Source organism: Onychostoma macrolepis, chromosome 12, assembly GCF_012432095.1.
Source record: "Onychostoma macrolepis isolate SWU-2019 chromosome 12, ASM1243209v1, whole genome shotgun sequence".
Classification (NCBI taxonomy): Eukaryota; Metazoa; Chordata; class Actinopteri; order Cypriniformes; family Cyprinidae; genus Onychostoma; species Onychostoma macrolepis.
The window spans coordinates 12,933,257-12,957,147 of record NC_081166.1 but is presented as its reverse complement, the minus strand read 5'-3'; the positions used below and the strand labels follow the sequence as shown (position 1 = coordinate 12,957,147).

General features: G+C 38.0%; 1 protein-coding gene across 7 annotated transcripts in view; it reads left to right on the top strand.

The window, feature by feature from the left end:
- The window catches only part of znf438 (zinc finger protein 438), a 69,266-nt gene that overhangs the window by 10,838 nt on the left and 34,537 nt on the right, over positions 1 to 23,891 (top strand). For 6 of the 7 annotated variants that reach the window (XR_009273552.1, XM_058792648.1, XM_058792645.1 and 3 more), the window contains exon 2: positions 22,509 to 22,592. The exons of the other annotated variant lie outside the window; for it this stretch is intronic. The gene's annotated coding sequence lies outside the window, so the exon portion shown is untranslated. The remainder of the gene's footprint in view (positions 1 to 22,508; positions 22,593 to 23,891) is intronic. 7 annotated transcript variants of the gene reach the window in all.

The window sequence follows — 23,891 nt, the reverse complement described above, 5'->3', positions numbered from 1 at the left end:
ATTTGCCAAGCTGGTGGTCTAGCACATTAGCCCATTCAGTAATGATTAAGAGCACTCATTTAATTGCATTTCGTTTTTACTTTGGCCTTTTTCTTATATTTTAAATATTTTACTATTCAAGTTATACTAAGAGCATTTAAATTAAGCTAGATAAAGCACTTCCATGTAGATGTATTGATGACGGTGAACCAATTTTTGGTCATAATGTCCATTTCTAATGGTGCATGTGATATAAAGCAAAGTAATGCAGTTAAAACCAGACTTGACTACAACTAGATCTTGTTTATAAAGGTTTAAGCAGCATTTGAACGGATCTAAAATTGATCATCCATGAGACCTAAAGGCATTCTGTGCAAAACTCGGATGAATGAATGAATGTACAATTCCTCCAGCAGCAAAAACATCTTTCCCTATTTCTTATGAAGTTCGGTCTGCACAGGCTGTTTAGAGGCAACATGGCTGTTGTAATGAGGACATTTATGTCGCTCTGAATCAGGCGCATGCATGAATAAGCGGCAGGCTGCCTTTCTGTCTGAATGCTCTCTGCCAGCTACATTATTAAAATGTATTTGTGTGGGTCTTATTTAACTTTTTGTTACGGCCTGTTCTCTTTTTCCATGTTCACCTGGAAGTGACAATCTCAGAGTGATTGTTTATCATGTCATTGCACTATTGGAAACGCTGAATGGTTGTAAGCTGTTAAGCTGTTTTCAGTAAAGCTCAGCTCGCTCGCCAGTTGTATGTAAAGTCATTCATTCCAGGCCTGGCGCAGTCAACTGGGGACTTGGACCTAGTCGCCATCCCTTAAAAACACAGAACAAGGAACTTTCAGCAAGTGCTGTGAGTCTCAAACTGTGGAACGCAGTGAATTAGGGCTGTCGCGATAACCGCAATATCGCAATATTATATTATATAATATTATTATCTATTGATGAGCATAACCGCAGAGGAATGCAGCAACCGCGATATTTCAGTGTTTTCTTTTTCGTAAGGTTACGCCCTTCTTGTTTTACACTTCGTGCATGTGTACTGAATATTAGTAATGATAACAATGTGTATCATGCTGATTTGCACAGAGGCTCAGTAAATTTGCACTTAACAAGCCTAAACAGACAGCGAATGAGAGAGAGATCGACTGATCGCGTGCGATTACCTGCGTCTGTCCTTCAGGCCGAGTCATATGCAAGTATGTGAAAGCAGGTTGTCATGTCCAAGGAAAGCGAAATCTGTCTTAGCATCGACGCTCTGCTGGTCAGCTGAGCCTTTAAAAGTGGCGCTCAAAGTTAAAATGATTTAAACAGCGTGTTTCATTATAAATCTCTGAATGAATCAGCGCTTTTGAACGTGTAGTTGAATGAAGACTCACTCAAAGACAATCTTTTGACGCCACCTTGAGGCGAAACAATGAAGCTGCACTGACTGACAGCCATCTAGAACACGCAGGTGAAATATTAACAGACAAAGTATCGTCAGTCAGATTCGAGGATCAGAACTAACTGTTATATATATAGGCTAACAACATACTAATGATCTTATTGTCAGGTAAGTTTTATGTGGACCGTTATTTTGTCATTCTCTTCTGTTTACTTCACTTCCTGTTTCAACGCGATTTAGTTTCGGTTTTATTGGTTTCTGAATATGACCTCCTTACATCGTGACACATACACACACAGATTATATATATATATATATATATATATATATATATATATATATATATATATATAATATAATATAATATAATATATATATATATATATATATATATATATATATATATATATATATATATATATATATATATATATATATATATATATATATGTAATACCGCATACCGCGCTATTGAGCCACTCAAAATTACCGCAAGGGAAATTCCTTAACCGCGACAGCCCTACAGTGAATCTCCAACTGATAGAAATTAAAGGTATAGTTCTCCCAAAAATGAAAATTCTGTCATACTCCCTGTCATTTCAGACCTTTGTTCATCTTCAGAACACAAATTGAGATGAACTTGCATAGACAGAAATGCAACTAACACGTTCAAGGCCCAGAAAGGATAGATTTTGTGCGCAAAGAAAACAAAAATAATTACTTTATTCAACAATTTCTTCTCTTCCGTGTCAGTCTTCGATACACTTTTATGAGAGTACCACGCATGCATACCACATGAGAGTCATTTAATGATAGAACTATCCCTTTAATACTGTTATTCAGCAGGGATGCATTAAAATCAAAAGTTACAGTAAATTATATTTCAAGTGAATTTCTAATATTCAAATAAAAGCTATTCTTTTTAGCTTTCTATAATGTATCATGGTTTCCACAAAAATATTAAGCAGCACAACTGTTTTCAAAAACGATAATAAGAAGATTTTTTTCTTGAGCACCATTTTAACATGATTTCTGAAGGATCATGTGACACTAGACTGGAGAAATAGCTGCTGACAATTCAGCATGGCCATCATAGGAATAAATTACATTTTAAAATATATTAATATTAGTGCTGTCAAACGATTAATTGCGATTAATCGCATCCAAAATAAAAGTTTTTGTTTACATAATATATGTATGTGCACTGTGTATAATTATGTATATATAAATACACGCATATGCATGAATATATGTCAGAAAAAATGTCTTTTTATATATTAAATATTTATTTATAATATAAATTATATGAATATAAATATAGACATGCAAATACATGTAAATATTTTCAAAATATATACTGTATGTGTGTGTATTTGTGTGTGTGTGTGTGTGTGTGTATATATATATATATATATATATATATATATATATATATATACGTAATAAATACTCTCAGAACACACACATATTATTCAAACAAAAACTTTTATTTTGGATGCGATTAATCATTTGACAGCACTAATAGAATAGAAGTTATTTTAAATCACAGTAATATTTCAAACAAATACAGCCTTGGTGAGCATAAGAGACTTCTTTTGAAAACCATTGAAAAAATTTAGCCAATTAGAAACTGAATAGTGCTTACCTCATTAAATATTAATGCACTTTGTACAGTTGCAGAAACTTTCACACATTGTTTATTTTCAGGATCTGATAGAAATGTGATACTGTTCTAAATTGACACCAAATGTATTAAGTACATGTTTTTCTTAATACATGGTGACATTTTCAGAGATGGACAAGCAGTTCTTAGAACAGGTCACATGTCCGACACAAGCTGTGTTTGTCCAATCAATGTTATTGACCTCATAAATATGCAAATAATACAAGTGCAAACATTGTTGTGACTGGATGGTACTTGGTACTTGTTCTGATCTGACTGAAGATTGTACTTGGGTTTCAAAGTTTAGGAACCACTGAGCTAGTGCATCAACAAGTTCTCTCCAGTCTTTCTCTGTTAAACAAGAAATAAACACGCGTATCTGACTCAGGCAGACGCTGACGTGTGGTGGTCTGTAGGGTTAATGCTGGCCGGCTGTGGTGCAGTATTCTCAGGGTTTTAGGGGAGAGATGCCGTGGTTCGGCATGTACCTGTCACTACTAAATGATTACTCATTTCCTGCCGCGGGAGGAGGGGTGGGGAGAGCAGTAATAGCACACAGCTGCCCGAACTGGACGCTACCTTTCCTCTCCTCCGCTGTCTTGTTCTTTTGCTATTTATCTTTGTATCTTCCTCTCCTCCTCCTCCTCTTTCCTAGTCTGTTTGTATTGTTTATATGTAAGACTGTCTCTGGAATGGCAGAGGTGGACACACACCCATGGTGCCTCAGCGTGCATGTTCTCCACCTAGCTTCATTTGCGTGTCTGTGGGTTTGTGTTTGTGCACACACACATACACGTGTCAAAGTGTGTGTATGTTAGGGGGAGGATTGGTTTAAGGAGGGGTCAGTAACAAATTCCATCCCGATTCCAAACTAGGTCACGTGACCCAGAATGGAAGTTTAGCAATGACCAGCTGTAGTCCACATTACACAGCAGGAGAAACTAAAGCACAATCGGTTAACTGTAGACAGGACAAGATAGGAGTATAATTTATTCCATCAGTTCTGTCTAGAGATGTTGATGTCTGTCATTGTTTTCATATTGTTTTTTAGGACAGATATGATACAGATTTTTTTATATATATATATATATATGTATGTATATGTGTGTGTGTGCGTGTGTTTTGTCATTTGTTTATGAATTTATGCCTGTAATAACTAATAAACAGGCATAAATTCATAAACAATGACAAAACACACGCACACACACACACACACACACACATATATATATATATATATATATATATATATATATATGTATATGTGTGTGTGCGTGTTTTGTCATTTGTTTATGAATTTATGCCTGTTTATTAGTTGCATTATAGCTGTATAATATACAATTATCAAATTTGTATATATGTATATGTGTGTGTGTGTGTGTGTGTGTGTGTGTGTGTGTGTGTGCGTGTGTTTTGTCATTTGTTTATGAATTTATGCCTGTTTATTAGTTGCATTATAGCTGTATAATATACAATTATCAAATTTTAAAATAAGATTTAATGTTTAGCCTCTACCAGAAAAATGGGTTGGCAAAACAAAATTACAGATTTTTTTCAGTTTTGCTTTGGGGTCAGTGAAAATGTCGCTAGGGCAAGGAAAAATTATTGGCCTGACCGTGTCAGCAGAATAAATATAATCCTCGTTGTTATGCTCATAAGAGCACTGGCTAAAAAGGTATTGTATCCGCAGCTTGACTCATATCATTGGAAAATGATAAAACATAAATCTTCTGAATATCTCCCTCTTTTTTTGGACGGAGAAAAGAGTGCATGTCAGAGTTTCCATGGGCCATTGAAATGCACAAGTTAAAGGAACCACAATCCTCTTCGACAGCAGAGGCGGTGATAGCGAGCCTCTCAGTCATCTCAGTTATTTTGTTCAAGCTGCCCAGGGATTCCAGAATATTATACTCGTGTTTAAACTGGGTACATTGAGTGACATAAAACGGTACGAATCATCTCTCTTATCGCAGCCGCTTTATTTCTTAGTCATTCGGGACATCTGCTGAAAAGAGCGCCAACGTCACGCTACATATAATCCCCAATGTACTCTCGGTAAGCCCTGCTCATGATGTGTTTGTTATACATATTTAAAGTCATCTGAATTTTATTTCAATAAATTATGTCACCCCAAGGATATGCTTGAATCGGTTTCCCATACACAGAGCAGCGTAAAGCAGGGCAGACTGTTCTTTAATTTCGCTCGAGCTGACTGATAAATAACAAACATTTTTTATATGCTGTCCATCGAGCATGTCTGCTGTTTTATCACCTGGTCCGATTGCCAAAGTAACCTCTTTTCTTTCCTTCTCTCATTCCTCCACTCACTTAATCTCCCTCGCTGTCCTCCTACACACGTTGTTTCCTCTTTGGATATTTCATGGGGATTTCTCCAGGGAAAATTATTCTCTGCTACATGCCAATTTTGGGTTCTCCAATGTTATTTTGAGGAAGAATGTTATCTTTGTGATTAAGTCATAAAGCTGTGTAATTCTGGATATAGGTTTCTGAATTTTTATGAGTTAGACTACATTTTAAAGGGCTAGTTCAGTCAAAAATTAGCATTTTGGCATTATTTACTCATCCTCGTGCATGTTGTTCCAAACCTAATTTTATGTAACACACAAAATTATTAAACGGTCTTTAGAGAAACAGAACAAAATGTAAGTATAATCTTGCCCTAGTGAGCTGTTGACTCAAGAACTACTTCAGAAGAATCAGATGAGTGCATTAATCATTATTTTGAGTTGGTTCATTTCAGTTATCCCACTGTCAGATAGAGCTGATTTAACAATTTGTTCAGCCCACTTACTTACACTTAATGATTCAATAACAGTATTGATGATAACCCTGTCATTCCAAACCTGTATGATTTTCTTCTGTGGAAGAAGATATTTTGAAGAATGTTAGTAGTGATCGACCGATATTGTTTTTTTTATAACCGATACTGATACCGATTATTTGCATGTTTTTGTGCATGATAACCGATATGCAGAACCGATATTTATTTACTGTTATAAAGTCAATTAAAGACTGAGTGAAGTAAGTCCATACTTCTCTTTGGTTTTTCTTCCTTTCAGTCATCTTAAAAAAAAAATGTTTTGAGAATTAACGGTCTTTCATGTTAAATTTAATCTTCATATTATAACAATAAAAAACATTTTATTTATAAAAAGCATCAGCAGCAACACTAATATTAACAATAAGCAAAATAAATGTAGAATGTCTAAAGTTTTCAAATGGAGAAAATAAAGGACAGGAGTCATACCAACTTTATAAGCTGTTTATAAGCTGTTTAATAGGCTAAAGTGTGAAGAATAATTCACTGGATAATGTTAATTCACTGAATAATATTCTCTGGAATATTGGAATATAACAAAACATTGTATTTTATTGCATTTCTCAACTGGCATGTTATATCAGAATTATTAATAATGTTTTTGTCGTTCTAAAATCTAGATTATGAAATGCCTGCTGACAGCACGGTTAATGCATTTACACGGAACTATAGGCTACTCAAACTGCGATGGATCGCGGAGATAATAAATAATTAATTTCCATAGAGTTGTATTTATTTAATGTTTATTAGCAAAATAATGGTTATATAGTAAATGTTAATATAATTTAGGGTGTTTTAAACAAGTGAATCTTCTTAAAAGTTACATGCGGTGGCCGCGCTGGAGCATTTAGCATCAACCAGCTGAGTGCACAGCAATATGAAAACGGCTTCATGAGACTAATGATGAGCATATACAACAGAGAGAGAATTAAATTCAGTGCTTTTATTTCCAACATGCGCTCTTTCATGGCTGCATATTATTTAATTCAGGCAAAGTTATGTCTTTATTGGGACAGACGGACAGATTATCTTATGTGACTCTGTGAGTTCGTCTCTATTTCTTAGAGACAAGCTGCATAAACTAGGCCTACATATCAGGTATTTATGTAAAACATGTAATTTGTGCATTCATGGCTGTAATGTTAAATAAAGTTTACTAACTACAGCAAATCAAGTACCTGTGCACGCTGTTGTTGTCTCGTCTCCCCTCAGACGCGCTGCAATGGCTATCCTGCGTGCAATTCTGAAAACAACCACAAGATGGCGCTGTTTATCGGTGAATCCGATATTACAAAACCGATATCCAATTAAGGAAAAATGCTTAAATATCGGGTAAAATATTGGTAAATCGATATATCGCTCGATCTCTAAATGTTAGTGACCAAATTGTTTTGGTAGCCATTGACTTCTGTTGTCTTTTTGTCAGAAGACTTGTTATGCTCGTTTGCTGCTTTTTTTGTCATTTTTGAGCTTAACCGCTGTGGTCCCTATGAACCGTTGTTGTGTGGAAATGATCTGCGATTCTGTATGAACTATTTCTTTCATCGTCATCTACTAATAATTATGACTCCTCCTCCTTTTTGAGTGCCTTTAGAATATTTAGCTGCCTGCATAGAACAAATAACTGGACTATTCCTTGTCATTTTTGCCTGCTCTGTTGCATTCTGTAAGTTCTTGTTCTTTCTGTAACATCCTAAAAACCATTGAACCTTGATGTTTTGTCCTCATTACCATATAGGCCCTCTTCCCTTTATAGGAAGTGATCATGTGACACAGCACGTGCATGATTGTGATCATTGCCTGACTGCTTTATGAAGCTGAGCTGTTTCCTGAGCTGTCGTAGGTAATGTTTGTCGTGTTCAATATGATGCAGAAATGTCCTCTGGCCAGAGAGTTAAAGAAAATGAATGCTCTGGGCAGCGAAGACGTGAATTGATTTGAAATATTTATAGAAATCAATAAGAACACACTGCAGCGCTTAACTTGTCTTCTTATCTCCCCTGTGTCTGTTCTCTTCCACTAGTTCTTTGCCTCTAAACAACTCTCAGAAACAGCACTGCACCTCATTGGTCATTATATCATTCAAGTGCAAGTTACTAATAATACGGTTTGATTATTGATGGACAGGCCCACACGGCATCGCTGCCCACAGAAACCCGCAGAATTTGAACGCATGTCATTCACAAGGTTACATCATTATGTTTTGGCTAATTTCATTATGCATTCAGCTACCAATAAAAGTACATTCAACTCCGTTTAACACATTTTCCCATGTTGAAATCTGGATTTTCACCCAAAATCAGCACAGAAAATTTTCACATTTTTGTCTAGGTCTTTTTCTTGGATTGTAATGAATCACTATGCTTTTACATGAAGTAAATATAAACTGTTTTGGTGTCTTGCACCGTGTGGAAAATGAAATGGTCACAATGGAGTCTTTTGACTCAGCCTGTTTCCATATTTTTCATAATATCAGCATTTATTCTTTCCCGTCTGCTGCCTGTACCTATGCTGACAGGTCTCCAACCTTGCATTAGTGTGGAAATAAGTCAAATCCTTAATGCCTTGTTTTTCTAGCATTTTTTTCCCTTCTCTCTCACCCTCTTAAGACAGGAAAGGGTTACTTTCCATGTTTCCTGTCCAATTCCCCCAGCTCCAGCTCCTTTCGGATCACTTTCTTCATACTAAACATTCCCAGGCTCCCATAACCTCCTGGCTTCCTTACACTGGCCAAGAGAGATCCCAGGTGAGAGTGTGGGCGAACCTCCTGTTTTTAAGGATAAAAAAAGTTTTGCCTCCTGACAACGGTGGTGGTGAAACGTGGTTTCTTTTTCAGCTTTCCTTGATCGCAGGCATGGGAAAACAGTTATTTGAGAAATCTATACCAGTCATTTGGCTCAGAGTAAGGCAATGCTGATTGGTGGAACTCAAGTTTTAGTGCTCAAGTGAACAATGTTGTCTTCTCATGTACTTCAAGCAATAATTTAGAAGCAGACTATCATGAGGCAGTTCTGCATTTCGTCCACCTCATAGGGAGGAAGAAGAATTTAAAGGCTTGTCACGTTACCATAACGAGAGATGAAAGCCTCTGATACAGCAGAGGTGGCCTGTGATCAATCTTAGTGATAAAGATGGTTTAGCGCAACATAGTCACATGACACTTGATGCATCCTGTTGAAGATTCACTTTGAACGTTTAGAGGAGAAAAAAGAAATAAGACATATCTGCAAGTTCATATTTATTTCTTATATTACTCGCTCTTTCCCAACAGTAAAATCCTTGTAGGATCAGAAAATAATCTTATCAGCATGTTTTAACTGCACACTTCCAATAAAAGACACATAGTATGGTTCGTGTTTTATAATCGTGATGTTCATCTCTCCTCTTTGTCCAGTTCACTATCTTTTCCCACGGTTTCTCTTCCAACTCTTTTTCTCTCTGAGCACCTGACAGATGGATGGGGAGAGAGAGGTGGAGAGAGGGAGAGAGCTTTGGATGTGCGGTCACCCCCGCTTTGACCAACAAACGCCAGTCTTTGTAAATGGAAACACGGGGCCGAACGGAACAAACAGCAATGTTATTTGGGCCTGACCCAGTGATGGACCTGCTGAGACAGTCTAAATATAGTCCCGTGGTGTACTGACTAATTGCCCCGTGAGCAGTAATCATTCCCAGCCTCTGAAACCTCTTAAACTGCAAAGAGAGTCAAGTCACTGCTGCCCCCCTGCTGTGCCGGAGCCAAATACCAGAACGAGCAGAACTGAGCGAGCAGATCCGTACAGAGATGAAACCGGAAGCTTCTCTATGTTTTCAGGTGCCTGCGTGCACAGGTGGAGTTCATCTCAACAGGATATGATCAGGATTGTGTATTTTTCTAATGTTGCATTGCATTTGAACTTTAGTGAATACCCTTGCGTAATAAATAAAACCGAACAACATTTTAAAGAGCATTTTGGCCAAGGCAATCCTTTTTGGACCTTTTAGTCTCTCCCTAATATTATTGGTGATGGGAAACATAAGAACTTTATTGGTTCTGATTCGTTAAAGACTATGTTAACACCTCTTTTAATATTTCTTTGATAAATTCTTTTTAGGAAGAACCACTTTTTTGGCAAAAATCTAATAGTTTTTTAGTATTAGTTCATAATATACTATAGTAAAATTATATTATTGTTTATAATTATACATTATAAACAAAACAAATACTAACCCATTTTTGGGGAGGATAAATAATAGTATCCTTTGTAGTAAAGTGTATATGTAGTAAAGTGTGTTAGGGTGGCACTTTTTAAATCTGCTCTCACCCACCCAGAAATGTAAACGGAGCTAATTTCGCTGAGATTGGACTACGTTTGGTGTGTGCTCAACAAAGTTTAAATTCTGTCTTGATGACCATAACAGCATGTAATTAATAATTATACAAAACCATTAGTTCACTGTGAATTAGGTTAAAAAACGAGAACACAGAACAGTGATGTTAGTCTTAAAATGTGACCCTGAACCAAAAAAACGGGGTCATAAGGGTCAATTTTTGGAAATTGAGATTTATACATCATCTGAAAGCTGAATGGTTTGATGTATGGTTTGTTAGGATAGGACAATATTTGGCCGAGATACAACTATTTGAAAATCTGGAATCTGAGGGTGCAAAAAAAATCGAAATATTGAGAAAATCGTTAAAGTTAAATTACAACGCTGCAGATGATAACCGATTTTTGAAAAATTGTGATCTGATCTAGATCATGATAACAATTCGACATGTGCTTCAGCCGTAGAAACTGGAAACAGATTTTAGTGCTTTCTGACAATGCATAATGAACTGCGTTTGTTCTTCCACCTTTGAGAGGAGTCCGTTGTATTCTTGGATGCACCTCTTTCTTGCATTGTTTGCCCAGGTACCAGGATCTTCATTTAGGAAGAATAACAAAAAAGTTGTGAGTGTTCTGCCATTGTCGTGACATGTTGCCAAGTATAGTAACCCATACTCAGTTATGCATACTTCTGCTCTGCATAAAAGCTAAAAAGATACATTCTTTGAGCATACCCTAAATGACAAATTATCTGGATGGTATTTTGCATACATTACATACTTTTAGTGGAGACGAGGGGGTGAGAGGTTAACATTTCCAATAAAAAAATGTATTGTTTACCCTTCACCCTAATGTTTATATTTATTTCTTTACTTTATTATATCATTCTTTATATGAGAACGAGTTCTTGGTTTCCCAACCTTATAGATTGTTGCGTAAATCAGTAGCACATTGTAAAAAGATTTCCCAGACTGCCAGCGGTAAAGTGCCGTGGCTGTCTTGCTCTTTGTGCAATCAGAAGAAAGCACTCCTGCGAGATGAGATGCTATGAGATGACATACAATGCATGCTACCTGCTTCCGAGCAGAGCTACACAAACCTGTGACCAAAGCTTAACCTGCGGTCTCACATAGGAAGTGGCCGCCACCCACCGGATATCCTCCTAACTCCCACGGCTAAATAAAGCCATAGCACAGAGCAGCTGATAGTGAGAGATGTTCGCCCTCTGCTGCTTCAGCATGTGTGATTATGACACTGCTGCTTGTTCGGAGCGCAACACAAAGACTGAGTCTCTTCCTCTCTCATTCACGCTTGCATTCTGCATTGTAGTTGGAAACTTCCTGTCCTTTTACATAGTACTGAGTAAGAGCATGCCCTCTTTAGAGTCGATGCTGGTTTTGTGATAAACACAAAAGCAGCCACAGGATTAAGTCATGACAGTTTCCTTCCTAATGCTCATTTTAAATTTAGACGTTATGTTCTTAAAAGGACACGAATGAGGTCTATCTTGAGAACATCTGTGAATTTTACCTCTCTAGATAGCAGGCTGAGCTTATAGGGTCTCTTAACTCACCTCACAAAGCTTGACTATATTTAGCCTTACCCAGAATTGTTTTCCTAAACTACTCAAGGCTTTAAAAAATACAGCCAAATTAAAACTAAATTATGATGCATAGTTTAGGAAAAGCAAAGTCTACTACAACAAATAATAATTAAGTCAAATTGGCTTCACACTCACTGACTCTTTCATACCTGCTCTGGCTGCTTTCAACACATTCAGGAAGTTGCAGTAAATCACCATGACAAAACAAGGAAGCATGTACGAAAGCGGAAGACATGAGTCAGCATTAGTCTTTAGACTGCTGTGTCCCACCAGCTCTTTTACAGAGGATGTGATTATCATTACATGGAGCTTTCGGTTTCTCATTCACACAAGGACAAATGCTGTTTTTTGTTGATCTGCTCATTGGTCAACCGGCTACGAGCTAGCTACAGTGAGGAAAATAAGTATTTGAACACCCTGCTATTTTGCAAGTTCTCCCACTTAGAAATCATGGAGGGGTCTGAAATTGTCATCGTAGGTGCATGTCCACTGTGAGAGACATAATCTTAAAAAAAAATCCAGAAATCACAATGTATGATTTTTTTAACTATTTATTTGTATGATACAGCTGCAAATAAGTATTTGAACACCTGTCTATCAGCGAGAATTCTGACGCTCAAAGACCTGTTAGTCTGCCTTTAAAATGTCCACCTCCACTCCATTTATTATCCTAAATTAGATGCACCTGTTTGAGGTCGTTAGCTGCATAAAGACACCTGTCCACCCCATACAATCAGTAAGAATCCAACTACTAACATGGCCAAGACCAAAGAGCTGTCCAAAGACACTAGAGACAAAATTGTACACCTCCACAAGGCTGGAAAGGGCTACGGGAAATTGCCAAGCAGCTTGGTGAAAAAGGTCCACTGTTGGAGCAATCATTAGAAAATGGAAGAAGCTAAACATGACTGTCAATCTCCTCGGACTGGGGCTCCATGCAAGATCTCACCTCGTGGGGTCTCAATGATCCTAAGAAAGGTGAGAAATCAGCCCAGAACTACACGGGAGGAGCTGGTCAATGACCTGAAAAGAGCTGGGACCACCGCTTCCAAGGTTACTGTTGGTAATACACTAAGACGTCATGGTTTGAAATCATGCATGGCACGGAAGGTTCCCCTGCTTAAACCAGCACATGTCCAGGCCCGACTTAAGTTTGCCAATGACCATTTGGATGATCCAGAGGAGTCATGGGAGAAAGTCATGTGGTCAGATGAGACCAAAATAGAACTTTTGGTCATAATTCCACTAAACGTGTTTGGAGGAAGAAGAATGATGAGTACCATCCCAAGAACACCATCCCTACTGTGAAGCATGGGGTGGTAGCATCATGCTTTGGGGGTGTTTTTCTGCACATGGGACAGGGCGACTGCACTGTATTAAGGAGAGGATGACCGGGGCCATGTATTGCGAGATTTTGGGGAACAACCTCCTTCCCTCAGTTAGAGCATTGAAGATGGGTCGAGGCTGGGTCTTCCAACATGACAATGACCAAGCACACAGCCAGGATAACCAAGGAGTGGCTCTGTAAGAAGCATATCAAGGTTCTGGCGTGGCCTAGCCAGTCTCCAGACCTAAACCCAATAGAGAATCTTTGAGGGAGCTCAAACTCCGTGTTTCTCAGCGACAGGCCAGAAACCTGACTGATCTAGAGAAGATCTGTGTGGAGGAGGGCCAAAATCCCTCCTGCAGTGTGTGCAAACCTGGTGAAAACTACAGGAAACGCTTTGACCTCTGTAATTGCAAACAAAGGCTACTGTACCAAATATTAACATTGATTTTCTCAGGTGTTCAAATACTTATTTGCAGCTGTATCATACAAATAAATAGTTAAAAAATCATACACTGTGATTTCTGGATTTTTTTTTTTTAGATTATGTCTCTCACAGTGGACATGCACCTACGATGACAATTTCAGACCCCTCCATGATTTCTAAGTGGGAGAACTTGCAAAATAGCAGGGTGTTCAAATACTTATTTTCCTCACTGTAATAACAATATAGGCCTATAGAGACCTTTAGTTGAAACTTTTGTTGTTTACACATTTAGGCCTACGTAGTTGTTTACTGTGCCTGGGTCACATTAATATAGAATTGAGTTTAGGGCTGTGCAATTAATCGTATTCGACTATCATGCGCATCTCGTCAGTAAAGCCGGTTTCATGATTAGTAGTAAATCGCCATCACCTGCTTTCAGATGAAGCGGCAGTTAATACACAGAGCCGCAGTTCACTGACAAGCTACGCTAAACCGCGTTCATAATCGAAGGCGAGTCGTCTTCGATTATGAACGCGATATTGCCTAGCTTTCAATTGTGCCTGGATTGGAGTTTTATTTTTACATTCTGCAGCTTTTTATCTGCACTGAGAATTATCTGTAATGATGTGGCTGCTCTGGGGACAATCAATTTACTACGCTTAGTATGTGATGTGTCTCGGCTTTACAGTGAGGTCACCTGTGGCTTTTACTAATGGTGAATTCCCTTAACATCGTTTCCCCTGCTGTTTTCTATGCATTTGAGTTTACGAAGAGTGATCCTTAAGGATATTGCTTGAATTAAATGCTTAGAATACTAAATAAATAAACTGTGTTAAGGTAAAATTACAGATTTTCCTTTTTGGCACAAGGCAGGCATCAGTAGAGATGCTTGGGCAGGCGGATAAGTGGGTGTGTTGTTGGCAAAGGGTGGGGGTGGGTGTAATGATATTAGTAGTGATTGGCTAATTTATGAGGCTGTTTAGTTATTCATGTTGAGTGTCGGTCATCCATCATGGCGGTGCTGAAGGAAGTCAACCTGCACCGTTTAACTGCCAGAGGAGCACTGAGACGCACGTCATGCTGTGGAAACTACCGCTGCTCAGTAACTAGATAGGCAGAACATGACATAGTTTCATAGTTGCAGTCATATGAGGGGGTTTGCCCAGGAACTGTAGTTTGACAAACAAACAAAATTATACTGAAAAACCCCCAGTGTCATGAGAATGCTGCATAGCAGAGCTCCATCAACAGGAACTCCAGCAGAGAGTTAAAGCACACAAGAGACAGCAGCACTTATTTTTTATCCTGCTCTCGCTCATGTTTTTCACACACTCACACTCCATTTTTCTCATTCTTCTGGTGCATGTGTTTTTGTTAACATTTTGTGTTGTTAGCAGGAGAGTATCTGCAGTTTGGCCATTAAAATGTTCTTGAAACATCAGACAAGCCGTTCACTGATTGTGTGTGATGCATATTTCACACGAAATAGCCAGATCTGGCTGAAATCTCCAGGTCCAATCTATTTGGCTGACTTCTACACTTTACTGGAGCCCCATCTGGAAACAAAGACGTGTTAACAAGTTCTCATGGTGCTGCATTGAGAACTTCTGTGGAACAACTACCCTAGTTTTTCCTCAGAGTTCAGATATGTCTGGAACAACAAAATTGGATGGAGAAGATTATGAGAGTTACTCATACCTGCGTGTGGTCTTTATACCTTGTTCTATGACACAATCCCTCGAGAAATTCAGTACTCTGCTCTATATTTTTATGGCAGTGGGTTCTGGTTCACATACGCGTGGCTCTTATTTTAATCAGATGCATTTGGAAAAAGACAGACTCTTTTAAATATTAATTTTCTGGACTTTGCCGAGGAGTTTCTGCATAACACTTTAAGCCGTTATATTATCTTGAAAACTTTTCAAAGCGTTGGATTATTTTCAACATTGATGAAGTTGTAACCTAGTTTCTATCACCGAAATGGTGTTCCATCAGCTCTGGGGTTTTCTATGTGAGCCAGAGGACATATTATCTCTCGTTCACATCCCCCCTTTTCTTTCTCTCTCTTACCTCACATTCTGTGATTTGTTGGAGGGCTTAATCCAGGTTCTTAAATGAAACCTTGAGGGTCTCTATGGGATCAATTTGAAGGGATTTCTCCTCCCTGTTCTCCTCTGTTGTTCCTCTTTCTTCCTTGATTTCCCCTATCCTGTCTTCATTTTCCCTGTTGGCTGAAGGCAGCGTGTTTAGAGCCAGATGTATTCGGGTGTCAGTTTGATCTTTTGGCGAAATGCTCTCTGGTGGTTGGCCGATCACTCTTGGCTTTAATCGGGCAATCAGTTGGGGGTCTCTGTTCGCAGGTCCAGTCTGCCACTTCCTGGCAGCAGGTAAATGTCTCTGTAGGTGAAAAAAAATATGATCAAGATAGCCTCGAAAACTGGATTTAAGGTTTTCATGTCAACTCCCTGAGGGATGTGATGTTTGATTTTGTACTCCGTTAGACCTTGTCTTGCACTAAAAAGGAAATAATTTTTTTCCTTTTAATGTGGTGCTTGAGAACAAGTGAGAAGGAGAGACGGACAGGAGGATAATAGACGTCTCCGTAGGCTACTTTCACTTAAACAGGCAGCGCTTGCTGAAGGGAACCCGCGGGCTTGAATCTATTATTCACATACAGCGCTGCAGATCCTCTCTTTCAAACACATGCACACACTCACACAAAAGCGAGGAAATGAAAGCTGTCGGCTGTTAGCGCTCGCAGAGCAAATGGACAGAGCGAAGGCCTTTTGTCAAGACATGAATCTCCTGTGACTCTACAAAGACCTACTAGTAGAGACATTGTGTGAGAAACAAGGACAGATACAGTATCTGTATTGAGTGAATATGCTCAATGGGTAGTGTTGACTCTTGAACCGATAATGGTCTTGCTGAGTCCTGGGACTCGGTTTTTCAGCTGAGGTTTTTTTTTGAATTGGCATCACTACTTTGACATCAAGAACCTGGATCTAAATCAGTATTCAGTGTAGGGTTGTTCCGATTCCAATACTAGTATCGGAAATTCCACCGATACCACAAAAAATTCAGCCATCGGTATCGGCGAGTACTTGAACCCATGTACCGATCCGATACCATTTTCTTAGACAAGACCTATAGTTATGCCCTCTAGCTTAGCTTAACATTGCAAATCGGAAATCAATTCTTCTTTGCTGCTCAGAATGCAAACACAGGAAGTTGTGCTGTGTTGCCACAAGCAACCACTATTTAGAGCAGCGAAGAAGAAATACAAACATGCTAGCACATTGCCAGTAAATCTTCACTCTGGGTGACTAAATGATGTCTAATATTAGCCACTGGCTAATAAATGCTCAGATTTTACTCGCCAGTGTGTGAGTTGGAGGCTATGTATAAGTTTAGCACAGATATATTTTCACTCGCTGAACACTCTGACTGAGCACTTCAGAGTTTCACTCTCCGTCAGGCGATCTGTGCTATTTTTCAGTTCATCTCAATGGATGCGCAGCGCATCTGTATTTGACGTGCCGTGAACTCTAGTGTGAAGGTGCACTACTTGCCATCGCTTTGCTTTTTTCTCACACGCAAAGAGACAGAGAGAGAGAGCAAGAGAGTCTTACGTACCATACAGAATTGACGTGTATATATGTACCACAAAACCAGTCTTGAGTGTCAATTTTTGTAATTTTATATATATATACATGGTGAAGCACACCATAAAATAATTGTATTGATTCATACAGGGCTAGTAGTGCATACAGATATGTAACCAGATCCACACCCAGGTATCGGATCAGTACTCGGTATCGGCCGATACCCTGAGCCTAGGTATCGGAATCAGTAATCGTGAAGGGAAAAAGGGTATCGGAACATCTCCTAATTCAGTGGGACGTTTTATCTACTTTTTATGCTCTTACCACTTGTGGCCATTTGAACTACTTTAAAACAGCTATTTTTATTGCATATAAATAGAAATATATATTTCAATTTATAAATATTTATTTTATTTTAAGAACTATGGGGTTGATTGGCATTCAGAGGAGAAGACAAAGTGCCACACTATAGTCAGTATTAATATGATGGGGTGAAACAGATCCTTCGCCTCTGGCAAATGATCTTCAGATTCATTTTCAGAAGTGACTCACTCTTGCTTAAAAACACAAGAACAGATTTAGCTCAACAAGTTCAGGCAGAGTTCTGATGGAAATGCTAAATATAAAATGGTTGGTTTGAAATAACATCAAAACTCGTGTCTATCCAGCCTAGGGCCAGTCCTAACTTTCTTTCGTCACTTTATTCTTCAGTCCTAATTTTCTGCCATTTTAACTTTATTCGTAAAGTCAACATGAAATGAAAGCATTCTTAATGCACTCTTCTTGTGAAATATTCATTGGTACAGTTAAAGTTATTTTGGACCCACTTTATATCAACTGTCTTTAACTGCTATTTAAATTAATAATTTAATACAATGTGTACATGTTTTTACATTGTACTTATATTTGAAAATACTGTCCAGTAATTGCATCTGTATAATCATTTCTACTTAATAATCTATAATTACACTATTGACCCTACTACTACCTTTAAAGGGAGAGTTCACCCAAAAATGAAAATTCTGTCATTAATTACTCTACTCTGAGATTTATTTTCAGAACACGAATTTAGATTTTTTTTGATGAAATCCGAGAGCTTTCTGGCTCTCTATAGACAGCAACACAACTGAAACGTTTTATGGCCTAGAAATGTCGTAAGGACATCATTAAAGTAGCCCATGTGTAGCCCAGTGTTTCCACCTTCATTTTCTAACGCTACGAGAATACTTTTTGTGCTCAAAGAAAACAAAAATAATGACTTTATTCAACAATTTCTTCTCACCACCAAACCTACCCCTAACCTTACCCTATCCAGCTCAATCGCAGCAGAAGTGTTTTGAAATTCAACTTGAATACAAGAGGTACATTGTACCTAACAATTCATGACTTTATTATTAAGTATTTAAATACACCTAATATAAAGTGCGACCATTATTTTATTAAAATCATTTGTCTTTTAATAAAAAATATTATAAGTGAATTTATTTTAATTTTTTTATTAAAAAAAAAAATTCCACTTTGAAATAAGTTACATTATGAAAGTAATGACCCACTATGACCCAAATCAGAATTGTTTCCGAACAGGTTTCCTAAACATCCTGTCGCTCTTTATTACCATTGTTTGACAAACCATATACACTCTTTGGGACGTCAACCTATGACTGATTTTTGAGCATTTTATAGTATTTAAATATTTTAGGCAAGTATTTTAAACAATATAAACTACACACTTCACCTTCAAAAATGGCCCCATCTGTAAAAGACTGGGGCCAAATGATAAGATAATTTGACCCTAAAAACATTCATATTTTAGTACCATGCTTTTGTAAAAGGCTTTTCATTAGACATCACTGGAGCAGGGCCTCTTCCCTTTGGTCACATGGCTGGTAATAATGACATCATTGAAGCTCACCAACCGAAGTTTAATACCAGAGTCCAGGGCTGAAAGCTATAATTTTGCTTCTCGTCTTTTTGACATGCAGTCAGTCCGGTCTAATTTAGGCCTGGGTACAGCTGTGCTATTCTAACCATACCCTGTTAAATCTGTTTGTGTCTGTTGCTAAACTAGTGTTTTTAAACGACAACAAAAACACCTGCTGCTGTTTTATTCAGTGATGTGCTGACAGCCTTTAGTGGCTCCATTACAGTTAAAGACTATGAAAAGGCTGCAACATTTTACTGTAATTATCTGTTGAAAGACTAAATGGTTTTTTGTCATGTAATGTTAAATGTTATTGTATTTCACTGTATATTTGAGGATTTTTGTCTCAAGTTTTCAGTATAACAAATGCAGAACTTTGTATATAAAGACATTTTACTCAAGTCAGGCCGAGTGTTGAGTGCTGACATCATCAGAATTGGACGAGAGAGTGCCTTTAGTCACATTTAAGGGTTGGACAAAAAAAAGTCTTTATCATGGAGGCTGGAGTCACACTAAGCAGTGATGCAGTATGAAGTCGCGCACAGCACACTGTTCAGCATATGTGCAATTACAAACTCCAGGTCACAGCAGAGGACTGCTTATAAAGTGTGTGTGTCTGAGATAATCATGTGTTCACTGAAAACCATTTCAGTGGACAAACACAAATACACACACGCACACACTTGGCTGTCTGCTGGTATTTTATCGGGGGCTCTATCGGGGTAAACACTGTGCAATGTTTGGAGTGGAAAGCTTTAATCAAAGAGTAATTGTTTACATTTGGAGGTGGCTTGGCCTTTTGCCGTTGGGCATTCATGCATGAGAGGGGATAGAGTTGAAACACTAGACCCAAAAATTAAAATCCTGTCATTATATACTGACCCTTATGTTCTTCTGTACGGGTGTGTAGATGATGACAGAGTTTTCAGTTTTAAGGAAAAACCGCTAAGCATTAGACCATTTGTGCTCTGAATGAGTGTCAGGCTTGCATTTTGATTGTAGGATTGACAGTGGAGATCAGTGGTGAGAGTGTTAAACCGTGGTGAAATGCTGTTCAAGTCAAAAAAATTCCAGGCAACAGTTAGTTACTTTAAGGTAAAGGCAAAGCTTTCATTGATGCTGATAATGCTGGAGTTTTTAGAGAATTTAGTGCTTAAATCCTGTCACATACTTCAGATTTTAAATGCAGTTTGCACACTTTCATTGTCGCTGGGTGGGCAAAAGTGTTTTCGGGTGACACCATATGTATTATTTCAGCATTCAGAAAAAAATAAAATGAGCACATGAATTATTGACATACAAAAAGTTTGGGGTCAGAAAGATTTTAAGAAATTAATACTTTTGTTCTGCAAGGGTGCATTGTATTGATCAAAAATGACAGTGTATATATATATACAATAAATAGTTTGAACTTTGACAATAAACCGTTTTGAGCTTCTTATTCATCAAGGAATCCTGAAAAAAGAAGAAGAACTGAAGATTAAATTAATGGCTGCTGAAAATTCAGCTTTGCCATCACAGGAATAAATTACATTTTAGTATGTAATTTTAAATGGTAAACATTTTAAATATTTTAAAAAGTATTTTAAATTGTAATAATATTTTACAATATTAGCTGTTTTACTGTATTTTTTATCAAATAATTGCAGCCTCCAGCCTTGGAGCATAAGGAACTTCTTTCAAAAACTTGCTGATCCCAAACATTTAAATGATGACTTTGACACTCTTGTCATTTGTCATTTTTACAGAGATACCCCAAATGCAGCAGACCTCTAATGTTTTGGAAAGGATTGAGCAGACTTCGCCTGCTGGACAATAAAACAGGCGAGAAAGTATCATAGACTTACATTTCTCTGTACATGACAAGCACAGATTGAAAAAAAAAAAAGGGAAAAAAAGTATATGTTTTCATAAATTCTTGTTATGGAAGCGCCGTATGTGAAATCTCTTTGCAGAGTTCTTGTTTTTGTGTTATTTATGGCAGCTGCCAACACCGCACAATAAATATTTGGCCTCATCTCAGTTGGCTCATGAAGTTCAGGTTAAGCTCTTTTTAAACGCTCTTATTATCACTTAGATGAATGATCAATGCAAGCCAAATTTAACATGATTAATGAATTTGCTCCGTCACACCAACATCGTACTCTCATTATGCTCATTATACTAATCATTACAAAAACACAGGATGTCCCACTTTCCAGAACTCCCCAAATAAAAGCCCTAAAGTTGACTCATTTTATTTTAATACCATGTATTTGAGTCTCTTATACATTATTCAGAGACATAGAGAGCCACTTTGTGAAGCATTATGAATAATCAATAAGCAAACTTCAGTAATACATCTTATAAAGAGATCATTTCTCCCTTGACTGTAGAGCAGATTGTAGTCATACAGACGGTAAAGCGCGATTTCATACGGACCTCCCGGTGAGGTCAACGGTGTCTTGGGGCTAAACATTATTGACTGAGTGCTTCAACATCTGCTTGTGTCCTTGTGTGGTGCTGACTCCATTTGACCTCTACACACACACACATCCAAGGTGAGAGTTGTAAGCTTTGTGTTTTACCCTGATGGGACTCCGGGGCCTTCGTCTATCACACTGTTACACCCAGAACATCCATAATTTACAGCTGAAGATTCAAAGTGAAAGCGTGTTTATAGTGGAGGCTTGTTTCATGTGTGTTGGTGGACTTTTCAGCATCTGCATTGGTGTGCGAGAGCATGTTTGTGCACTTCTGTGCACTAGCAATCCCTGTTTCGAAACAAAGAAGGTGTTGGACCTGATTATCTCTGCTGCTCACAAATGCTGAAGACGTAGGTTTTTCTGAGTTAGCGTATAAGTCAATGAACTTTTCTCTCTTTCCACATCTCGTTTTTTCCCTGTTTCACAAGGGAGTTTCTAACAAGGGCACTCAGTGTGGATCAAGAATGTAAAGTGAATAATTTACTTGGACGTTCTTATTATTTATTTAGTCTTTTCTGTGTGCTGGACAGATTATGTGGTTTAAGGGTCCTTTGAGGGGGTATTTACACTTGGTCATTTTTCATAGTTACAGGATCATGATGAAAAGACCAAGTATAAATGCATCTGGTTGTTCAGGCCACACGTATAACGTTTAATCTTCCTAAAATAAACTGCGACAGCATAAGGAAGTGCAGGAGCCTTGCAGTCATCGATATGAAACCTAGAAAGAGTGGCCACAAATCTCAAACACGAAGGTGGAAAATTTCACTGGCTGGCATTAGCATCAAAGTGAACTTTGTTTGCATATAGCATGGGAGTAGATCAGATTTATATCTGATGTGTGGAGACGCATTTATGTTGCCAAATATAAATGGATTGTGCGTACCCAATCAGACAGCGACGCGAGCGATTCAAATGCATGAAGTGACTAAGTGTAAATGGGTGTATAAATGTTTGTTCTGTGGTTGTTTTAGGTGAGTGGAGGGCTGTGGAAGGAGAAGAGGAGGAAGAAGAGGATTGTGGGCCATCTTGGGACAGAGACACTGAAGATTCTTTGGGTATTTACTGCACGCCATACAGAAGACAAGTGTTCATTACTCACAATGAAATCAAAATTTACAATTCTTATTTTTTTAATGGAGTTTCGCAGTGTTTATTATGAATAATTTATCATTATTTTATTCATCTCTTCTCTTCCTTGTTGACATGCACATTGGCACGAGGGCTGGGCCATAAACCTGTCAATCACATGAAATTGCAGCAATTAGCAAACAACAACAATCCAATTATTTAATCCAATGATTTAATATCCTGATGGACAAAATCAAGTGCTGGTCAATAATTTCTTTCACTTGTATATGCATCACAATAGAGAAGAAATATGATTGCAATTCACATTTCATACTGAATGCGGTCATATTTTAGAAAATTTCACCCGTGAAACCCAGTCATTTCATATGCAATCTGCATGAACTGGAATTTCACATGAGGGGAAAAAAATTTCCCTTGCAGATATCGTCACAGGTTTAAGTTGGTCACACAGATTCCTCTTTAAAATTTTCACTGAAGTGACTGCACCTGTGTGAGTGTGAGTCCTCATTGTCCATAGCACTGGAAAAACTCACTCAGTCAAAATGAAACCATTGCAATTGTTGGTCTTTGGCTGCCAACTTGGTTTTATATCCCATTGTATAAAACAATCACTTGACCTTGTTTCCTAGAGCATTCTTATTCTCCTGTGGCACAGTGACACACTTGATCTTTATTTAAACTGATATGGTTGAGGTCAGATTTGCTAGCACTGCTGTTACCACAGTCCTGCACTGCAGCCCACTGCAATAATGCTAAGCTATTATTGATAAGTCATGGTTCTTCATTACCAGTCCTTATGCAGTCTCAATGGGGAGCTGTTCTAGTCATTACTAACATACAGTCTTCTTTGTGCATCATTGATGCTTGTCAGTCACTTTAGGGGCAACCGCTAGCTAGAGCACAGCAGCATAGTGGAATGTTTTACATTTAGGTCTAGTCATGTATTTTGAGTGCTGTACATAGTCAACAATATTAATTGCTGGATCCAGCTGTACATTTCCTGTATTTACAGCCAACAAGAGACCAAGGCCTTGACAAATCCCCACTGAAGTCTCTCAAGAGATCCGAGAACTCCCTGTGCTACCTCGTTCTAAAACAGACAGCTGTTTCAGTCAAATTTTAAAAACAAAATACGGAAAAGTCCATCTTTTCAACAAATTTTTTTTTAAATGCACATATTAAAGTATAATTTAGAACTCATGCTCTCTTTCAAAGCTTTCCATCTTTTGTACCTCATCAGGAATTGTGGCAGCTGTCAAACAGAC